We start from the raw sequence: 18,889 nt of genomic DNA, 5'->3' as shown, positions 1-18,889 counted from the left end.
TGTGCCACTCACACACTAACCCTTCATATACTGGGCCAATTCCCAGTGTATTCTGATGCCTGACTGTGGTATGGGACATGTGTGGGTTTGGCCCTACAAACATGTATGCCGATAGGGTACCTTACACTGTAGCACCATGCAACATCAGATAGAACAGGATCAAGAACAATGGCATCTACCACAGTCTGTACACAGGCCAATGTACATACAATACACACTCTATCAACAATCACCATAAGTACACAGACCTCACTACTGTACACACTACAAAAGAATGTCCAGGTTTTGTCCTCAAATATAAGGCCTACTATACATAACATGTCTGGCAGTCTGATATCTCTCTGGCTTGTAATCATGTATGATGTCAGTAAATGGTGTACTGAACATATCCACCTATTACTGCATGACATATGTACAAAGGTTGACAGAGATGTGGCTGGAGGCACAAACACAGGGCCAATATTGACATGTTGCTGTGATAAACTCATACATTTAGTGGTGTAACAGGGTTTGTTGTGACATATGTCTTGCGAGGCATATGAAGTCAGTAACTCACATGCCTGTCACCATGTACTGACTGCAATCCTCAGAGTATGCTACTGCATTTCTAAAGATAGGACATCTGTGAGTAACACAACATATCTAAGGCTCCAAACTCTGGCCAGTCTGCAGATAGCCCTACAGGTGAAAGTTTTCTCGACCACATAACACTGTCATGACAGATATTAATACATGTAGACCAGCCATATCCACACAAACCCTGTTAAACCAACATTACTTCAAATGTAGAAGAGCAAGACTTACATTCTGTCCTCACATCTGGAACATCCCCCTCCTGCTTGTTGGCCTATCTCCACAGTGCATGTTGTAAGAAGTATATCCCACTACCCTCTGTGATGCTGTTAGCCAAACAACGACATGAAGTCCTGCTCACAGTGAATGAAAAGGGCCAACCCCACATGATGTTCCTAGTTATAGGTGTGTGTTTCCATGCAATTGGCTATGAGAATGTTACCACAGCTGTTACACATGCAATCAGCTAGTGGGGGACTGCAATTTGTGCACAGGCCATCTGCTGATCACACGCATCACTTACAAAACACAAGCTGCTGCCTAAGCAAAGCAGGTGTACTTTTCCACATCCACCAGAGACGGACTGAGAGAGACAGACAGAGACAAAGTAAGAAAGGAAGGGGGTAGGAGAGTCAAAGATAAGCATATTTGTGTCACACACTTACCAGTATGGGGTTTCAAACCCCTGCCTTACTATGTATTGTTATTACATTTTTATGCAGTTATTGCATGTGCCACAGAGCTTACATGTTGATGAGCTGTTCAAAGGTATCTTTGAAGGTGAGTGACATCAGCAACAGTGATAAAGGCGGGATAAGGTAAGTGTACTACATGTGCCTGTCCACAAAAGCAGGTGGCAAGGAAGACACAACCACACTGTCTCAGGGACTCACACACATTATCACAGTTGGCAGGGTCAGGATTAGTATTCCTACCTAACTAGTTTGCTACACTACAGTATCATGTAGGTATCACATGCACCACAGAGGTTATCAGGCTGATATATGGGCAAAGGGTATGTCAAGGTGACTGACATCAGAAGGCATGCTTCAATAGGGCAATAGGAGGTGTAGTGAGTGTGAATGGCTTCCAAATCATTAATCTCCACACACACACACACACACACACACACACACACACACACACACACACACACACACACACACACACACACACACACACACACACACACACACACACAGATTTGCCAGTACTGACATGCATGGGTTCATTGCTTCACAGGTGTGTAGTGGTTGACTGTGCAAGAAGGCTGTACAAGGCTAGGCAAAGGGTATACCTTGGCATCTGGCCACATGAAAATGGTCTGCAGTGTGGCTCAGGGGTGTAGTCCCTGGATTGGCACACACAGCTGGGTATTGTATTCACCATCCACTCATCTGGGTTACTGCTGTGGGTGGCCAGTGCTGTGCAATTCTTGCCATGTATCTGTTCTATATTCCATATCATGGACGGTGTCTGGGATGTTCACATGTCCCACATGCATGTTCTGTGACATGTGGAAGTGTACCTGGGGTGTCTGGGGCATGTTGTGTGGACAGATTGTTATCATCTGATATGGCATTCCTGACCTCATGTGGTGAGAACTGGCTATGGAAATGAGGTTGATCCTGCACCTACATTGACAGCATGATACAGGTATTCACTGGTGTTAGTGGCATCTGTCCATACAGGGCATGTGTATAAGGCATGGTATTTTCTTTGTGAGTTACATTTGCTGACTCTATAGTTGTTGCAGGCTTCCAGTGGGGAACAGAGCAAAGGACCACTGTAAGCTATTATTTGCCTACTGAAGGGATGGAACAGGGTGCCATGTCCTCTGTAGTCAACTGCAATCACACTGTGGTTACTATCTGTGGGCAATATGCAGGGAACTATAAACATAGTGGTTGTTGCCTAGCCAAGTGTGTTTGTGTATGAGACATGGGTGGAAAGTGTTCTCTGGGTAATACAAGGGTTGTCTATATTGTTCCCCAATCCATAATGTCACATGTAGGGGTATGGATTGTCTACACCAGCCTCTCTGCTGTTTGACATCTGTTGTCCTTGTATGGTGGACATTGTGACATATAATACATCCTCAATATAAGAAATGTGCAGAAGCCACCCCACAATGAGTCCTGTTATTACACAATCACAGCTACCTCCACACAGGATACTGATAACAAACACACACACTTGACAGTGCTAAGATTCAAACCCCTACCTAACTATGTATTGCTACTACAGTGTATTGCATTTACCTCATGCGCTACGGAGTTTATAGGGCTAGACTTTCCCCAAAGGTGTATTTCAAGGTGAATGACATCAGCAGGCTTGCCAAAGTAGGGCAATGGAATGTGTATTGACTGTAAATGGCCTCAAAAGCATTGATCCCTACACAGACAAACAAACACACGCACAGAGTTTCACAGTTGCTATGTCTGGGATTAGAGTTCCTACTTAACTAGTACATCGCACTATAGTATTATGCAGTTATAGCACGCACCACATAGATTACAGTGCTATTCCTTCCCCAAAGGTGTATTTCAAGGTGAATGACATCAGCAGGCTTGCCAAAGTGTATTTCAAGGTGAATGACATCAGCAGGCTTGCCAAGTAGGGCAATGGAAAATGTATTGACTGTGAATGGCCACAAAAGCATTGATCCCTACACAGACAACCAAACACACACACGCACACACACAGAGTTTCACAGTTGCCTAGTCTGGGATTAGATCTCCTACATCACACTATAGCATTACACAGTTATAGCACATGCCACGGAGCTTATAGGGCTACTCCTTCCCCAAAGGTGTATTTCAAGGTGAATGACATTAGCAGGCTTGCCACAATAGGGCAATGGAAAGTGTATTGACTGTGAATTGCCTCAAAATCATTGATTCCTACACAAACACACAGAGTTTTATAGCTGGCATGTCTGGAATTAGAACTCCAACCTAACTAATACATCACACTGTAGTGGTATACAGTTATAGCACACACCACGGAGCTTATAGGTCTACTCCTTCTCCAAAGGTGTATTTCAAGCTGAATGACATCAGCCAGCTTGCCAAGTACGGCAATGGGGAGTGCAGTGTGTAAATGGGCCATAAACCATTCATCTGGAAGCACACACACAACACTCAGTCACATACAGGTTTACATTTAACAGGAGCGTGTATACAACTGCTAGAGGAATAATGACTTGTACAGTCATGTTACAGTTATCAAAAGCACCACAGACACTATAGTGCTGAGGGATACCAGAAGCAAATGTCTACAGTGACAGACATTTGCACATCATGTGGTATTGGCCAATTGGATGTGTGCTGGGTGGGACAAAACTCATGATGGGAAGCTCTTTGTCACTGTCTGTCACTCTCTTCCACACATCTATGTATGTGTATGTTTGGCCTATTATAGTGTGTTGTCCTTGGATATATGTGTGTATTCCTATCCAATGTGTGTGCAAAGCATGACTGGTGTGCAATGTGGAGTGTGTGCACAAACATCTGCGACTTACAGATATGCATAGTCCACTGTTGTTGCCAGACATGGGCTTCATAAGTGTGGGAGCATGCCCAGTATGACCTTCTGTATTGGATGTGTGAATCCATTCCAGGTAGGTTGTACTCCAGTGCAGGCATTTGTGTTCTACACCTACAGCTAGCATCCTGTTTCTGCAGGATATTTGTAGATCGGTTGACAGTATGAGGTCACAATGGGCAAAGAATAGCGGGATACTGTAATTAATTGTGTTTGTGCTGCTTCTGCTAAATGGTTTTGGTGTTAGCAAAGATATTCAGACATATGTACTGCTTTACACTGTGATGTTTTATGTCATCAACTACTGACAGGTATACATATTTGCTTGCAGTAATTTCCCGGGGAACACAAGATCAATGAAGCTGCATCCAGTACTGTGGTCTGCAGCCAACATATTCTTGCACACTCATGTCATTCTGGAGGGGGAGGTGCAGACACTTGCTAATGGGTCTGTGTAAATGGTTCAGCACCTTGTACATCCATCGATGTGACAGTATGGCCATATCCTGCTGTGGTCAGACCTCACAGCTGTACAGATTCACACAGGTTACCCAGAGGCAGGGCTCATATTTCTGGTCACTACCCTTTCACATTGTGGTTTATGAGCAGGTTTGTGGCCACCCATTCCTGTGTTTGCAGGCAGGGATAGTATGTGCACGCATCTGAGTTTCAGACTTCACACACTCCATGGCATCCATGCGTCTACCCCACCCCCCCCCCCGGTTATTCTATCATGTTCCAAACATTATGCAAACAATATCTGATAAGTATCCCTATAGTTATCACTTCATCTCAGCAGTATTTAGGGGTTGGTCCACAGTTCATGCAGTAGGACATGGTGGACATGCTACTGGGATTTGTCGACATGGCCTTGCATTTGTGTTCTGTGGACTGTGTTATGTTGTTATTTGTGAGTCCATGAGATAACATACACTGGCAGTACGGGTGAGACACAGGCCTTTGACAGAGGACTGTAGGACATTTGGTAGTGATGCAGGCCATCTGTAGCAGGCTGGTGCATTGTGTTACTCCTACAGTCACAGGCTGCAAGCCACTATATTCCCCTGGGGTGACAGGGTAGGTGTGCAAGGTGTTAATGTCAATAGTTTCTGTCCTTATTGATCCATTGGCGTGGATGCTGGCAGGGTGCTGCTTACAGCTAGGGACACACCTGCATGGGACACCTCTTCAGCATGCTACATTCTGTGGCTATTCCCATATAGAGGTGGGGGTCTTATTGTACTCATTCCCAAGAGCAGGCAATATGACCTGTGAGGTACCTGTGGCTGATGGTGGGGTGAGCTGGGTGCATGTGTGCTATGAAAGCGACTTGCAGCTGACTCACAGATATAGGTGGGGCATTCCACTTATGCTGGCTTGTGCAGGGACATCAGCAGTTTCTCAGTACTTCATACCTGTGCCTTTTGTGGTCTGCCAGTGTTTGGCCAGACTACATCAGTATTCCATACTACACAGACAACTAATGTGCTGCTAACCTGTATGTACAATTCCAAAGGTGTGTCCATTTGACAGTAACATATTATACACTGTCTGTCTAGGGTACTTCCACCTGTATACTGTTTGTATGTCTGGGCCCACATTCACGACATGCCCATCTTTCAGATGGTGACAGATATTACATCCGAACAGTTAGCATGGATTACTGCTGGATTGTGTCTTGCTGGGATGCATTGTGTTTGGCACTGCAGTTGTGAGAACTTGGCCCTGTCATCAACAATACTGGCCATTGGCCACCAGAATACAACCCTCCATGCCTACATTCTGACCACTTTCACACAATATACAACACACAACAACCTAACAAACACAGCCCTGCATATTGTACACATGATACAATCTGTATTGCTACTTTAGCCAGCTCAGGTAATCTGTGCTCCACTGTTATTATACCTACACGTATGTTACTACATTTCTCCATAGGATTGGGGGGCACACCTGACACTTGTACACATTTTCTATGACTGTACTGGTATGTCAGGTACTCCATTTCATTCTGTGTTCTGACCTATCATGCAGACTAAAGGCATATCAGTGTACTAGAGCTCTTAGGTTTTATTGACCTACATTTCAGTTTCAGACTTATTACCCTTCAGAACTAAGATTCCACTGCCTGACCTGTTGTAGTCTGTCTGTGTAGGTCTGGAGGGGGGGTTGTTCTCCATTGCCATCAATCAGGGGCCTTAGCACAGCCTTTCTTTGTGGTCATCTACACCTGTCCTGCTGGCTGAGACTGTTGTTGAGTATGCAAGCCTCACTGATATGCATTTGTGTGTCCTATGGACACACCTTTGGCCCACCACATGTCCTGCAGTGGGTTTTGTCACCTTGTCTAGTACTGCCTACTATGTTGACACCAGTATTTGTTTAGGATTTCATGCTGCCGATATAGGTGTCTACTATCTGCTGCCATCCCATTCAGCCACCCAGTTCCCTAACATGCTTCCATCCATACCATAGATACAGGTAGCAGAACATATTACTGCATTCAGCAATTGATAGTGAGCGTGAATTACCTTGTGGCTGTGCCAGTACTGAGGATGGTGCTGGAGGGCTGACTATGTTGGATGCGCATAGTACACTCCCTATACATGGTTAAGCACAGGTAGTGTCATGTTTGGCATCCCTTGTACTGTATGTGCAAGTCAGAGTGAGGTTCATTCCTTGGATTCCTACAGTGTCAGTGTATGTGCTATGCGTTGCCTCTTTGCCAAGGCCTGGGCATACTGGGCACACCTCCTTCTGCCTACTGGGGCAGGCTCAAGTTGTTCCTCCTCTGAGTCACTCCATGACTGTGCTGGCCTTGGCAATGGTGGGGGGCTGTGTGGCCCTGCCCCATGCTGTTCCTGCTGCAGCTGTTTCCGCAGTATCATATTCTGTAGCATGGCACATACAATGACAATTTGGGTACATGTAGCTGGTGAGTACTGCAAGGCTCTACCGGATATGTCCAGGCACTGGAACTGTGACTTGAGCATCCCAAACACACACTCTATTATGATTCTGGTCTGTGCGTCTGCCTCATTATGGAGTTCTTGTTTGGGTGTGCGTGCATTTCTGATGGCTCCCCTGCGTAACCAGCATCTCCCACTAGGTGATCATATGGGATGTCCCCATTGGCAAATCTCTGGTACAGCTGCGTCATATTCCAGATGTGGGAGTCGTGATAGCTTCCAGGGCTGTCAGCACACGCATTCATTATAATGCCCTGGGCATCGCACATGACCTGGCAGTTGATGGAGGGGAAACGCTTGTGGCTTATATAGACTCCACCCCGCTCGCCAGCTGGTGCTTTGATATGTGTGTATGCGGTCAATAGCACCCACTACCTCAGGGTATTCTGCTATTTGGTGGAAGAGATGCATATTGCTGGTCAACGCCTCACAGGTGTTGAGGAAATATTTGTGCTTACCGGCATGTGCTGACATGGCATCCAGAAAATGGTGGAGTGCCCTGGATGCTGATGCCTGTGAGATCCCCATGATATCCCCAGCTGGCCTTTGGAAGGTACCTGTGACTAGCATTCTTAAGCCTACACATACCTTTATATCCACTGGGATGGGTTCTCCTCTGTTGGTTCTGAGTGTGAGGCGTGGCCGGCACAGCTTAACAATTTTCTGTAGGAGGTCCCTGTCTGCCCTATAGCACTCCACTATCTCCAGCTCATGTAGCCCCTGGTAGGTTACCCTGGGTCTGTATGCTCTTCTCCTTCTCCTCACTGTGGGTTGGTCATCAGCATTCTCATCCTCAGCACCCTCAGCCTCTTCCACATGTTGATTTATGAGAGCGAAAGCAGCCCTTATCGTTTTGTTGTTTTTGTTAGGTAAAATTTCCCCGTTTGTGTACACCGGTGGTGTAGCGTTTGTGGGAAAAACCAGAGGGAAAGGTGTTTGCATAGTTTATAGTAGTGTGCTGGGTTGGGCTGCTGCCTGTGTAATTGGCTGATTCTGATACATTTCACCTGCCAGGTATGCTAGTTCTCCTTGATTACCTTCCTACTGCTGTTTTCCCTTCCCATTGCCTTCCTGTTTAAGTCCCGAGGTGTGCCGCACAAACCCAGTGGTCAGATGTGAACAGAGCTACTATTTTTTTTTTTGGTTGTTTAAATCCCAGTGTGCAGTGCGCACACCCATTTAGGCAATGTAAAGACTGCTAGGCAGCTTCAGACACACTCCCTTCCTTAGCTCTGCTAAGCTAAGGGCAAACCCAAGCCACAGACCTCCAATAAGCTTACAGTATGCCTAATACACCCCTCTATGATGTCAGCTAACTCTTAGGCTTGCACCATGGTTTTCCTGCACCTACACAGTTGGGTGCAGGCTAGCCAAGTAGGTGAAATCTGTGATTCAGTATCATTCCCCTCATTTGCATAAAATTGACCTCTAATGCCTAGTCACAAATATGACACTGTGCCTTTCCCCTTAGCAACCACTATTCAGTGGCCTTCTTGTCTTCTGCCTGCCATTGTCTATAATGGCAAAATTGTGATTTTGCATAAAAAGCTTTTTTCAAGGTTTTATTTTTATTTTTGGGCTGATCCCGTTTGCGCGCTGCTGCCCTATGCTTAAACGGCCGAAATTGGCCAAAAAAAAAATTTTTTTTGTTATTTTGAAACTCTTTAACATGCCAATGGCTATATATTTGGCAATTGGCATGCCTTCCACATTATGTACACCCTTTATTTGGAGCTGTCATGGCTCCGTTTTGTAGTTTGCAGAAATGTACTCGGTTACTAACCAAGTACATTTCTGCAGGTTTCACTAATCCTGCACAGATGGTTGCCAGCTTCTTGGATCACTAATTCACCTCATCGGCATGGTTTTCACCTGCAAATGGGGTAATTAGCATACAGGAGCTTTGTCCATGCAGGAATAGTGCAGGAGCACTCGTGCACATCCTAGGAGCTTGTTCCTGAATCTCTCGGTGACCATATTGCCTCCAGCAACTTTTGCAGTATTTCTGCACACCATGCAAAGCTTGCTGAATCACAGGGAAAGACTCCAATTAGCACATGTAAACCTGAAATTATGCACTCTCAGGAAAGCAATCTTGTTCAAGACTGGCACCACATGTGATGGCAAGTAGACTACAACAAATTCAGTGAATTTTCCTCACCGTCATTCTCACAGTGCCAGAGTCTTGCACAACACTGGTTGTTTTATGAACTCACACACAAGAATGTATTACAAGAAATGCAAAATATCAGCTTGCTACAAACAGATGCATTTCTCACCTTCTGAGATGTATTCCTGTTGAAGCTCCTGCATGTAGTCCATCTAGACTCAGCCATAGTTAAAACTGGCCATCAATATCCAAAAGAAGAAGGTAGCCACATACACTTCTACATTACTTTTCCAGGAATACACAATGAATAAAGGTCTCATTACCATCAAAGAAAATGACAGTTGTCTTGTAACTGAAACATATCAAACAAAATGACAGCTGTCTTGTAACTGAAACATATCAAACAAAATGACAGCTGTCTTGTAACTGAAACATAATGATGGCACCAAGGCATACTTCTGACAAAAACCCATAATGATGAACTTTGCTATATGCTACCTGCACATCAGCTCATTAGTGCATAGAACAGAACGATCAGAATTCATGTGTGTTGGTTCTGCCACCAGGTAAATATTGCTTGATGCACTTTTATCTTTCTCTTTCTAAATCTGTTGTATGTGCCGCTGTTTGTTCATTGAATTATCTAGCTTCCTAGCTTGCTAGAAACGTATCATTCTATCTTTTGGTCTAGCTATGTAGTTGCCTATGCAGTTTTAAGGCTATCCATTGCTATGTAGTTGTCTGTCTGTCTATGTACCTATCCGCCAGTCTATCTATCTGTCTGTCTAGTAAGTTGCTTCTCTATCATTCTATATCTGCCTTTTTAATTATCTGACTGTGTAATGATGTTAATCACGTTGATAAAAATTACTCCTAAGACATGAATCAGGACTAAAGCAAGGCACTATATGTAAATATCCTGTCCATGCTTTAAAATACAGCTATATGATATTTGCACGGTTAGACCAGTTTGGATTCAGTTTTGATAAATGTGTATATATGGATTTAGAGTTGTGAATTTCATTTGACAAATGTCTGCATAAAGGTTCACTTGTGGTATGTGCAAAACACAATTATACATAAATATTTATTTTCAACAAATATCTTCAAAATTAGGTAAAGGTTTGGGGCTCCACATCTAATGTGCAATATAATCTAAGTGTACAGCCATTTATTATATCGTAAAGCCTACTATATGTTCTTTTTATAAATATAGTACATTCATCAGTCTTTAGCTTGGGCTGTAGTTGAAAAGGGGGAAAAAGCCATATTAATCAATTAACAAATATTAAACAAATAAATAGGTATAGCCCTTTTCAAATAGGGTTAGCAGCCAATACGAAACCTCTGAAATTTTGTTCCAGATGCCAGGTCAGCAGAACAGCAAACCTTTGGGAAACTTTCAAAAGAAATCTGAAACATCATCTACAAAATGAGTCTAAACTGTTGCTTCCTAGACACCACCTAACAACTACTTCCTAGATTCAGCACAAATATAATGAAAAGACCTTCACCTTTATGTAAATATTATAACATTTATAACATAAATTGTCAGTGCTTGTTAAACTTTCTACCAATGTATATGACTGCAGCATCTGGTTTTACCTGCATGTTTCTTCAACGTGTGCTTTTCATTTATATTTCAATACTGCCTACGCTGTAACTACTCTCTACAAACTTTCCATTACTGTACCTTTACCCATGTGGTGGAAACAGTAAGAAAAACCTAGGCAAAGCCAGAGTATCCACTAAGTAACGCCATACACGTCCTGCACTGGAGACCCATGACCCATTAAGGGCATGCAGTGTTTCAGCTACACAGCTTCTGAATATCCATAAGCTGCTTTTACTATTTAAGCCTTTATGGATACATTCAGGCCAATAAAGCCAAACCCCACCTTTTGGTTTGGATGTTATTAGGGATATTTTACCCAAGCTGAGGATGAAAAGGTTTAGTAGATCAATCCACTTACTTGATTACAAAATTATAAATAAATAAATGCTGCAAATAGGGCATTCATGGCTTTATTCATCATTTCTAAGTCTACAAAAGTGATGTACAAGATGCAGAAGTTTTCCTATGTCTCAATGACCCATAATGGTAAAACTAACTACTGACTCTTCTCATTGCTGGTTACCATGACAATAATTCACCATATTACATTTTTATGGCAAGTGGGTCTAATGTGAATGTTCTGTAAGCATAAAAAACCCAAATTAGTTCAATGCATACCTTGAAATTTGAGGACAGACTAATGAACAAAGAATATTGCCCTGAAATTATATTAATCGTGTTTAATTTTAGGTAACAGTCCATCTATGTACATACAACGCGCAATGGGAAATATCGAAATAATCTACTTGCTATGACTGCACAAGACGCTATTATAAAACTGAAGTCGACACCATGACTTTGTAAGATGCAAGGGGTCTTCTTGAAACAATTTACAGCATGTTTCAAGGATTCAAGAGTATAATCACTACAACAACTAGAGTATCCCAGGAACTGTTATATTTCCATGCAGTGATAATGCAAAGATATGTAATTGGCTCATTGTGCTGGTCAATAAAACAGAGACAGTATGTCTATTTAGAAGGCAATTGTACAAACTTACACAGCTGTTTATGAGCAGAGAAGCAAGAAATATGAATTATGCCTTCACATAACAAGCAGAAAAGTGAAAGTTAAGGAATTTGTACTCTAAGACATAACTCTAATTGCTTACATATTAATGTGTGTGTGTGTGTGTGTGTGTGTGTGTGTGTGTGTGTGTGTGTGTGTGTGTGTGTGTGTGTGTGTGTGTGTGTGTGTGTGTGTGTCTGTGTATACATATATATATATATATATATATATATATATATATATATATATATATATATATTGAGAGAGAGAGATGCGTGTGTGTGTGTGTGTGTGTGTGTGTGTGTGTGTGTGTGTGTGTGTAGGTGTGTCTATATATATATATATATATATATATATATATATATATATATATATATATATATATATATCTTTATAGGAGTATGACAATTTGTCGATATCCAGAAATTTCAACACATAAATTATCAACCAGAAATGGTCGAAGCTGCAAACATTATTTCACAAAGGGTAAAAAAAAAAGTGTTTGCTCCCCCTGTAAGAGACTTTGCCCCTCATACTCCCAAGTTATTATATTTACTAACTCAGATATCACACTACAGTGGTGAAAGAGCATATTCCCCAGTCCCCACTGTTCTGTGATCTCAGTGTGAGAAAGCTAGTAAAAATCGACAAGCTAATGTTGATCAACTGTTCTGGCTTTGACACATTGTTGAAAGGACACCTTTGACAGAAAGCTATATAAATATAGATACAGATATGTAAAATTAAACTTCATCCTACCCCCATCTATTACTCAAGAAATAAAATTAAATTCCCTAGCTATTACCCCTCACTCTTTCACAGCCACATCTTCTCAAAAACCCTACTGCTATAAGATGATATCCAACTTAATCCTGGCTCAATCCCTTCCTCATCTAGCAATGATCCTACTTCCCCACACTCTGGACAACCTATCCCTCCCAAAAAACATTTATCTTTCTATTCAATGAATACTAGAAGTATACAAAATAAAGTCAGTGAAGTTCATGCTTGGCTAGCTTACCTCTCCTCTGACATAATCACCCTCACAGAAACCTGGCTAAAGCCTCATATTCCTGATAAAGAGATTCTCCCTCCAGTGTATAACATACTTCAACTTCATCAAAAATCTTCCCACCTGCCAAAACTGATTGCCAACTTTAAACAGCTATATTACAGCCACCATAGTAGCTATATATATTCCACCTGGGGACAACATCCCCATACTTGAAAATTTTCTCTCCTACCTCTCTCAGCATATTCTTAATGAAATCAGCCTCCTCGGTGACACTAACATAAATTGGTTATCTCTATGCCTAATTCTAACAAATCTATTAATCTGCATGGCTTAACTCAACTAATCGATACACCTACCCATGCCAACAAACCTCACACTCCTGCTTCTCTTATTGATTGGATACTAGTCTCTGACCCACTGAAATATCACAACCCTACAACTCTACCAGATGCCTAAGTGATCATTCCCCTGTAAAAGGTCTCCGATTTACTCCTCTTACCCCTAGCCCACACAGATACATTACATGTTGCAAGCTATCCAACTTCCACCATGAAACTGGGCTTTTCTGAACAAAATGCCTCTAGAACAGGCAGTAGAGAAATTTAGCTATACTTTCCTAAATATCCTTAACTCACTAGCGTCCATCTACACTGTACATATAAAAGCTAAAATATCCCCTTGGTTAACCAAAGCCACTCGCAACTTGATGAAATCTAGGGACAGAATGTGGAAAATATGGGTAAAATCCAAACTATTGTGCAGCACCTAGGAGGTTTAAAAGAATATACAATTCTTTATTGTGGCAACTCCCTTGTTGCCCTGGACTTGGTCTATGATAGTCAAATTAAATCTAGCAGTGGTATGGATCAAGGTATGTTTAAAAAGTGAATTGGACATTCTCTTGTTTCTAATGTCACTGAGGTGTTCACTTATACAAAACTATCATAGACCAAGTCCAGGGCAACAGAATATGTAAAGCAGGGTAGCATACCATTTTAAATAAAAAAGAATCTAGCTGGATTGTCAGGCTAGGTGTTTTGTTTAAGACTGGCCTTAATGAGCTTTGCTAATTTTGGTATGAACCAATAAGAACATGACTCTAATTATGAGATTTGTATTTAAATAAATCAAGATTTTATTGTGTGTTTTAGCGCTGAAGAAGGCATTAATATTGCCGAAACTGGTTTGCTATTATTTTTAGAGTTGCCACAATAAAGAATTGTATATTCTTTTAAACCTCCTAGGTACTGGACAATTTTTGGTGTTTGGTATGCATTTGGTACAATCCGTACACCTTGTCATACTAGCGTGTCTTTTGTGCTTGCCAGTAAAATCCAAACTACCCATCCACATACAAAAATACAAGGAACCCAGAAACCAGATAAAAAAACTTATCAATAAAGACAAAAAAGAATTCTATCATAACCAACCAACTGCTCAAAAGTCAAATTCCTCTAAGTTTTGGCATGCAATCAATCAAATTCTCTATCCCAGCAACCCCTCTTCTCTAAACCCCTATCCTACAAAAACACCACAAGAAACTGCAGCTATGTTTAAATCCCACTTTACTGAATCTGTCAAGAAGATGCTATCCTCGCCCTTCTCTCTCCTCAAATGCCAGTAATTCTTTTTCCCTCAAACCTGTACCCATCTGCTACATTAAATTTCTAGTCAACAAATCAAAACTTTGTTCTCAATCAGTAGATAACACTCCTCCCTACTTCCTTCAACTAGCAGCAAACTCTTTGGCTCTTCTTGTATCTATTCTCATAAACTGCTCTATCTCTGAATCTAAAGTTCCCTCCATCTGGAAGGATTTCTACATTATACCTATACATAAAGGAGGTAACTCCTCAGAAATCTCCAACTTCAGACCTATAGCTATCCTCTATCCTATCACCCCTCTCTAAAATCCTTGAACAATGCATTCACAAGCAGGTCATGCAACACTTATTGCAAGAACATTTGCTCACCCCCTACACAAGATGGCTTTCCTACAAAACACACTACTACCACTGCCCTCCTATCCTTCATCAACACTGTCTTTGAAGCAAGAGACAACAACAAACTGGTCTCCTGCCTATTCCTTGATCTTTCAAAAGCTTTTGACATGGTCTCCCACTTTCTCCTCTAAGCAAACTGACTAACCTCAATTTTATTATTACAACCATTGAATGGTTCTCCAGATACCCTTCTGATCGACAACGATTTGTAAAATGGCTCTCTGCTCTCTACCCCCATCAGCCTGTTAAAACTGGTGTTCCCCAAGGTTCTATATTTGGTCCATTACTTTTCAATATCTTCACTAACCTACTCCATAGATCTTGCCCTCAGTCATCACTTGTCCAATATGCTGATGATTCTACAATTATCTCTATTACTGACACCCCTACTGAACTTATTTCACTTACTCAATCTTCCTTTAACTCAGTTGAAACCTGGCTCTCCAATAACCAGCTTATACTGAATGCTAATACAACCAAACTCTTACTTTTTCTCCCCAAAAATTTTAGCAATCTTAAATCCTCCTTCTCCATACTCTCTCTCAACAATACACCATTCACTATTGAATCTTCCATTAAACTTCTAGGTGTCACAATTGATGACCAATTAAAATTTGATTTACATGTTAACAACTGTATCAGTAAAACACACCAAAAACTGGGGTTCGTATACAGAAACAAAACGTGCATCACTAACAAAGGAAGGATGTCCCTCTCACATGCTTATCTACAAAGAATTATAAATCTCATCACTGTCTCTCTCTAAAAATGTTACACTGGCTAGAATTTCCCCATCAACTTCTTGTCTCTCAGCTTATGGTTATTCATTTCATTTTATATCAACCTTTTCTGTCCCAGCTTATCATCCCTTATCTCCTACTACACTCCTTCTAGGACCATTTGAAGCTCAGATCAAGACCCACTTCAGACTCATCAACCAAAGAATAAAACTGGCAGCAACCTATACAGCTACAACCCTGCCAAATCGTGGAACAAACTCCCACAGGTAATTTGGACTCAAAAATGTTAAAGAATTCAAATTGGCCTTAAAATAATACTTGAACAGTCAATGGTCCTGCCATTGTACTCATCCTCCTTAACTTATTCTCAAGAATTCAGAATCCCTAACTTCTTCTCCTTCCAATCTCCTGTCGCAAAACATTTGCCTACTTAAAACCTCTACTTAATTTCTCTCCTACCTACATAATCTCACCTTATTTCTTAACCTAAACATACTTCTACTCTCATATCACCTCTGTCTACTATTTATTACTACAATTTCCTTTAATTAATACTTCCCGACTATGCTGCATTACCTCCACAATCCTATCTCTAAATCAATGTTCATAATTAGTTTGTTATTGCAAAACCCATGTATAAACTTATACTGTCTTGTCTATATTTTACACTGTATGTTATTGAAAACCCAATTTAAACCTGTCTGTATTCAATATAAATTCTATTTTTGAGCACTATTAAAATGTTCTTATCAACTGATACCTGGAGCTTTTCTCCAGCTTGTTGATTTGGTACATTAAGTACTCTATTGTAAAAATAAAAGTGGAGATTTTCTCCCCGGGCCTTCGCTGAAAAGGGGCTATCAATTTATTCAGACAAACCCGGTCAACAAATGTAAAATAAATAAATATAGATATAGATATTGGGCTTAGTACATATCAAAAGTTCAGATCATATCAGTTAACCTCCATAATACTGTTTCATAATCAAACATATCCATTTACATAATCAGATGGAATTAATTTCTCACCATGTGTTGTTCTTTTTTCAATACAATGTGTATAATATTAATTCTGTCAGCAAAACAGGCATTCTTTCCTTAAATTGCTTGTGCAAGCATAACCTGTTCAGTGGAGTATATCCAATTGCCTTTCAATGACCCTGCCTAAATGTAGTGGGCTGTTAAAAAAACATTCATATTCCAAAAAAATAATACATTGAAATATAATACATTTAAAGAGACAGATATTCATAATATATACATACAAAAAATAGCGGTACTCATCATGTCTAATACTTCCTCCTAAAATCTGTTTACATATCAAAACAGATTTGCATACTCATGTAAGTATGTCTAATTCATAAAACTATAACGTTATAAGCCAGTACTTATCATGTTTTTCTACTGAATATAATGCTAGTATAATACTGAAAGTGCGGTGCTCTCTGTCATCTTTTAACCAGTCTTGCAAACCAGTCCTTTCTTTCTGTTTCACAAAGATATTTTAAATCCATCCATCCTGAACCCCATTTTACCATTCTGCACATGGGGTTAGGATGTCACTTCAACAGTGACAATCATCTCGAGCCAAAGTTTACACCGCCGGGTGACTAGCCCTGCCACAGAACGAAGATATTTTAAATTTTATTTCAAATTTCAAATGGCAAATAAACATTGTTTTTCTAAAGTTTCAAGATATACTTGTCAGAAGTCAAATCTTATAAACTAATCTTGCTGTCAAGAGTCCTGTCATTATACATTTGATCAAATGTGCTTAACACAGAAAAACATATACAGTAGACATAACATGAGATACACACCAGAGATATAAGTGCTTCAGGGAGCGAACTCCAACTAAATAAAATAAAAGAAGCACCAGCAGCCGTAGGAGTGGCAGTACGCCATAACATGAGATAGGTACCAAATAAAAAAAAAATTATCTCATGAAGTAATACACAAATCCAATTTTTATGATGTCCTTTTCATCTATCCGTTAGTTGCTTAACTGTAAAAATGGCCCAGCATTCATTTTCATGATAAACCATACAAAACAAAAGAAAAACTTTAATTCCTAAAGTAGTCTGTAAAGCTATCTTCCAAGTATTAAATAAGATACAACCAGAATGTTATCTTTTTGGTAAGCCATGAGCAATTGCTGTTTTTTAAAACAAGTATATAAAAATGCCATTTCTCTCACATAAATCTATTTCATTTTTTCCCGGATATATGCTGCATTTTTATAATATGTATAACGCATTATTAACTGGTCCAATGTTCATACTTAGCCTCTGAACATTGAAAGTCATAAATCTAGCTTTTATAAATAGTAGCAGAGAGTCAGAAAAAAAGATTCATTTTCCCATTTTTATATCTAAATTTACTGAATTGCTAGACTAAAGCTTAAGACTGTGTTCTTAAGAAGGAACCATTCTATGCAGAAAATGAGTAAGTCTAGGAGGACAAAGTCTACATGGACTGTAACACTGGGAAAAATATCCCAATATGATAACACCATGATCTAGCAAGACGGAGGACCACAATGTCAAGCAGATGGATACACCCCCCCCATAGATTCCAGGGTAATGCTTGTTCCTGGGTACACACCCTTCTGGAGTTTCAATGTTTGATGTTTTACAGTGTTCTGCTCTTCAGTCTTGCCATATATATTGGTTCCCAATGTGATGGTCTAGGACTTTTTAATAGCAATCCAGCCTACATCTATGTCTAAATAATACCAGTTAATGGACATACATCAGTTCTTTTAATAATACAACTATTTTTATTACATCAATACATATACCTTTCCTTTTTTCCTTCTGATTACTGCTAAAGTGGATTCAATGCTCTCTATGAAATATGATTAGACCCACTTTAAAAATACAAAATACCTGATTGCAAATCTCTCCGACAAAATAGAATTTCTTGTAATGCTTTGCAAATCTAGAAAAAAACTCACCATTAGAATACAGATCAACAAATATGCAAAGCAATCTGGTCATAATCAGACTACAGTGTATAGATGTTACAATTTTACCCATATGAAAATATATTATGAATTACTAATGCATATTGTTTTCCAGCCTCCATAAGAAGAAAAGTACTATATGGTCTTCCATGGCCTCTCTATTTTAGAGTCATTTTGCATCAAATCAATGTTGTATATGGATGGCACAGGAGAATAATATGCTGATAAATACATCAAAAACTAAGCATGTGAGATCTGAGAGATATAAACTGAAAGGTGAATATTTAATACAACACACAGTTATTGGAACTGCAGATTCATTTTAGGACCTGGGTATATGTGT

This window comes from Protopterus annectens, chromosome 2.part0 (assembly GCF_019279795.1).
Source record: "Protopterus annectens isolate FY-2018-M chromosome 2.part0, PAN1.0, whole genome shotgun sequence".
NCBI lineage: Eukaryota > Metazoa > Chordata > Ceratodontiformes > Protopteridae > Protopterus > Protopterus annectens.
This window is presented reverse-complemented; position numbering follows the sequence as displayed.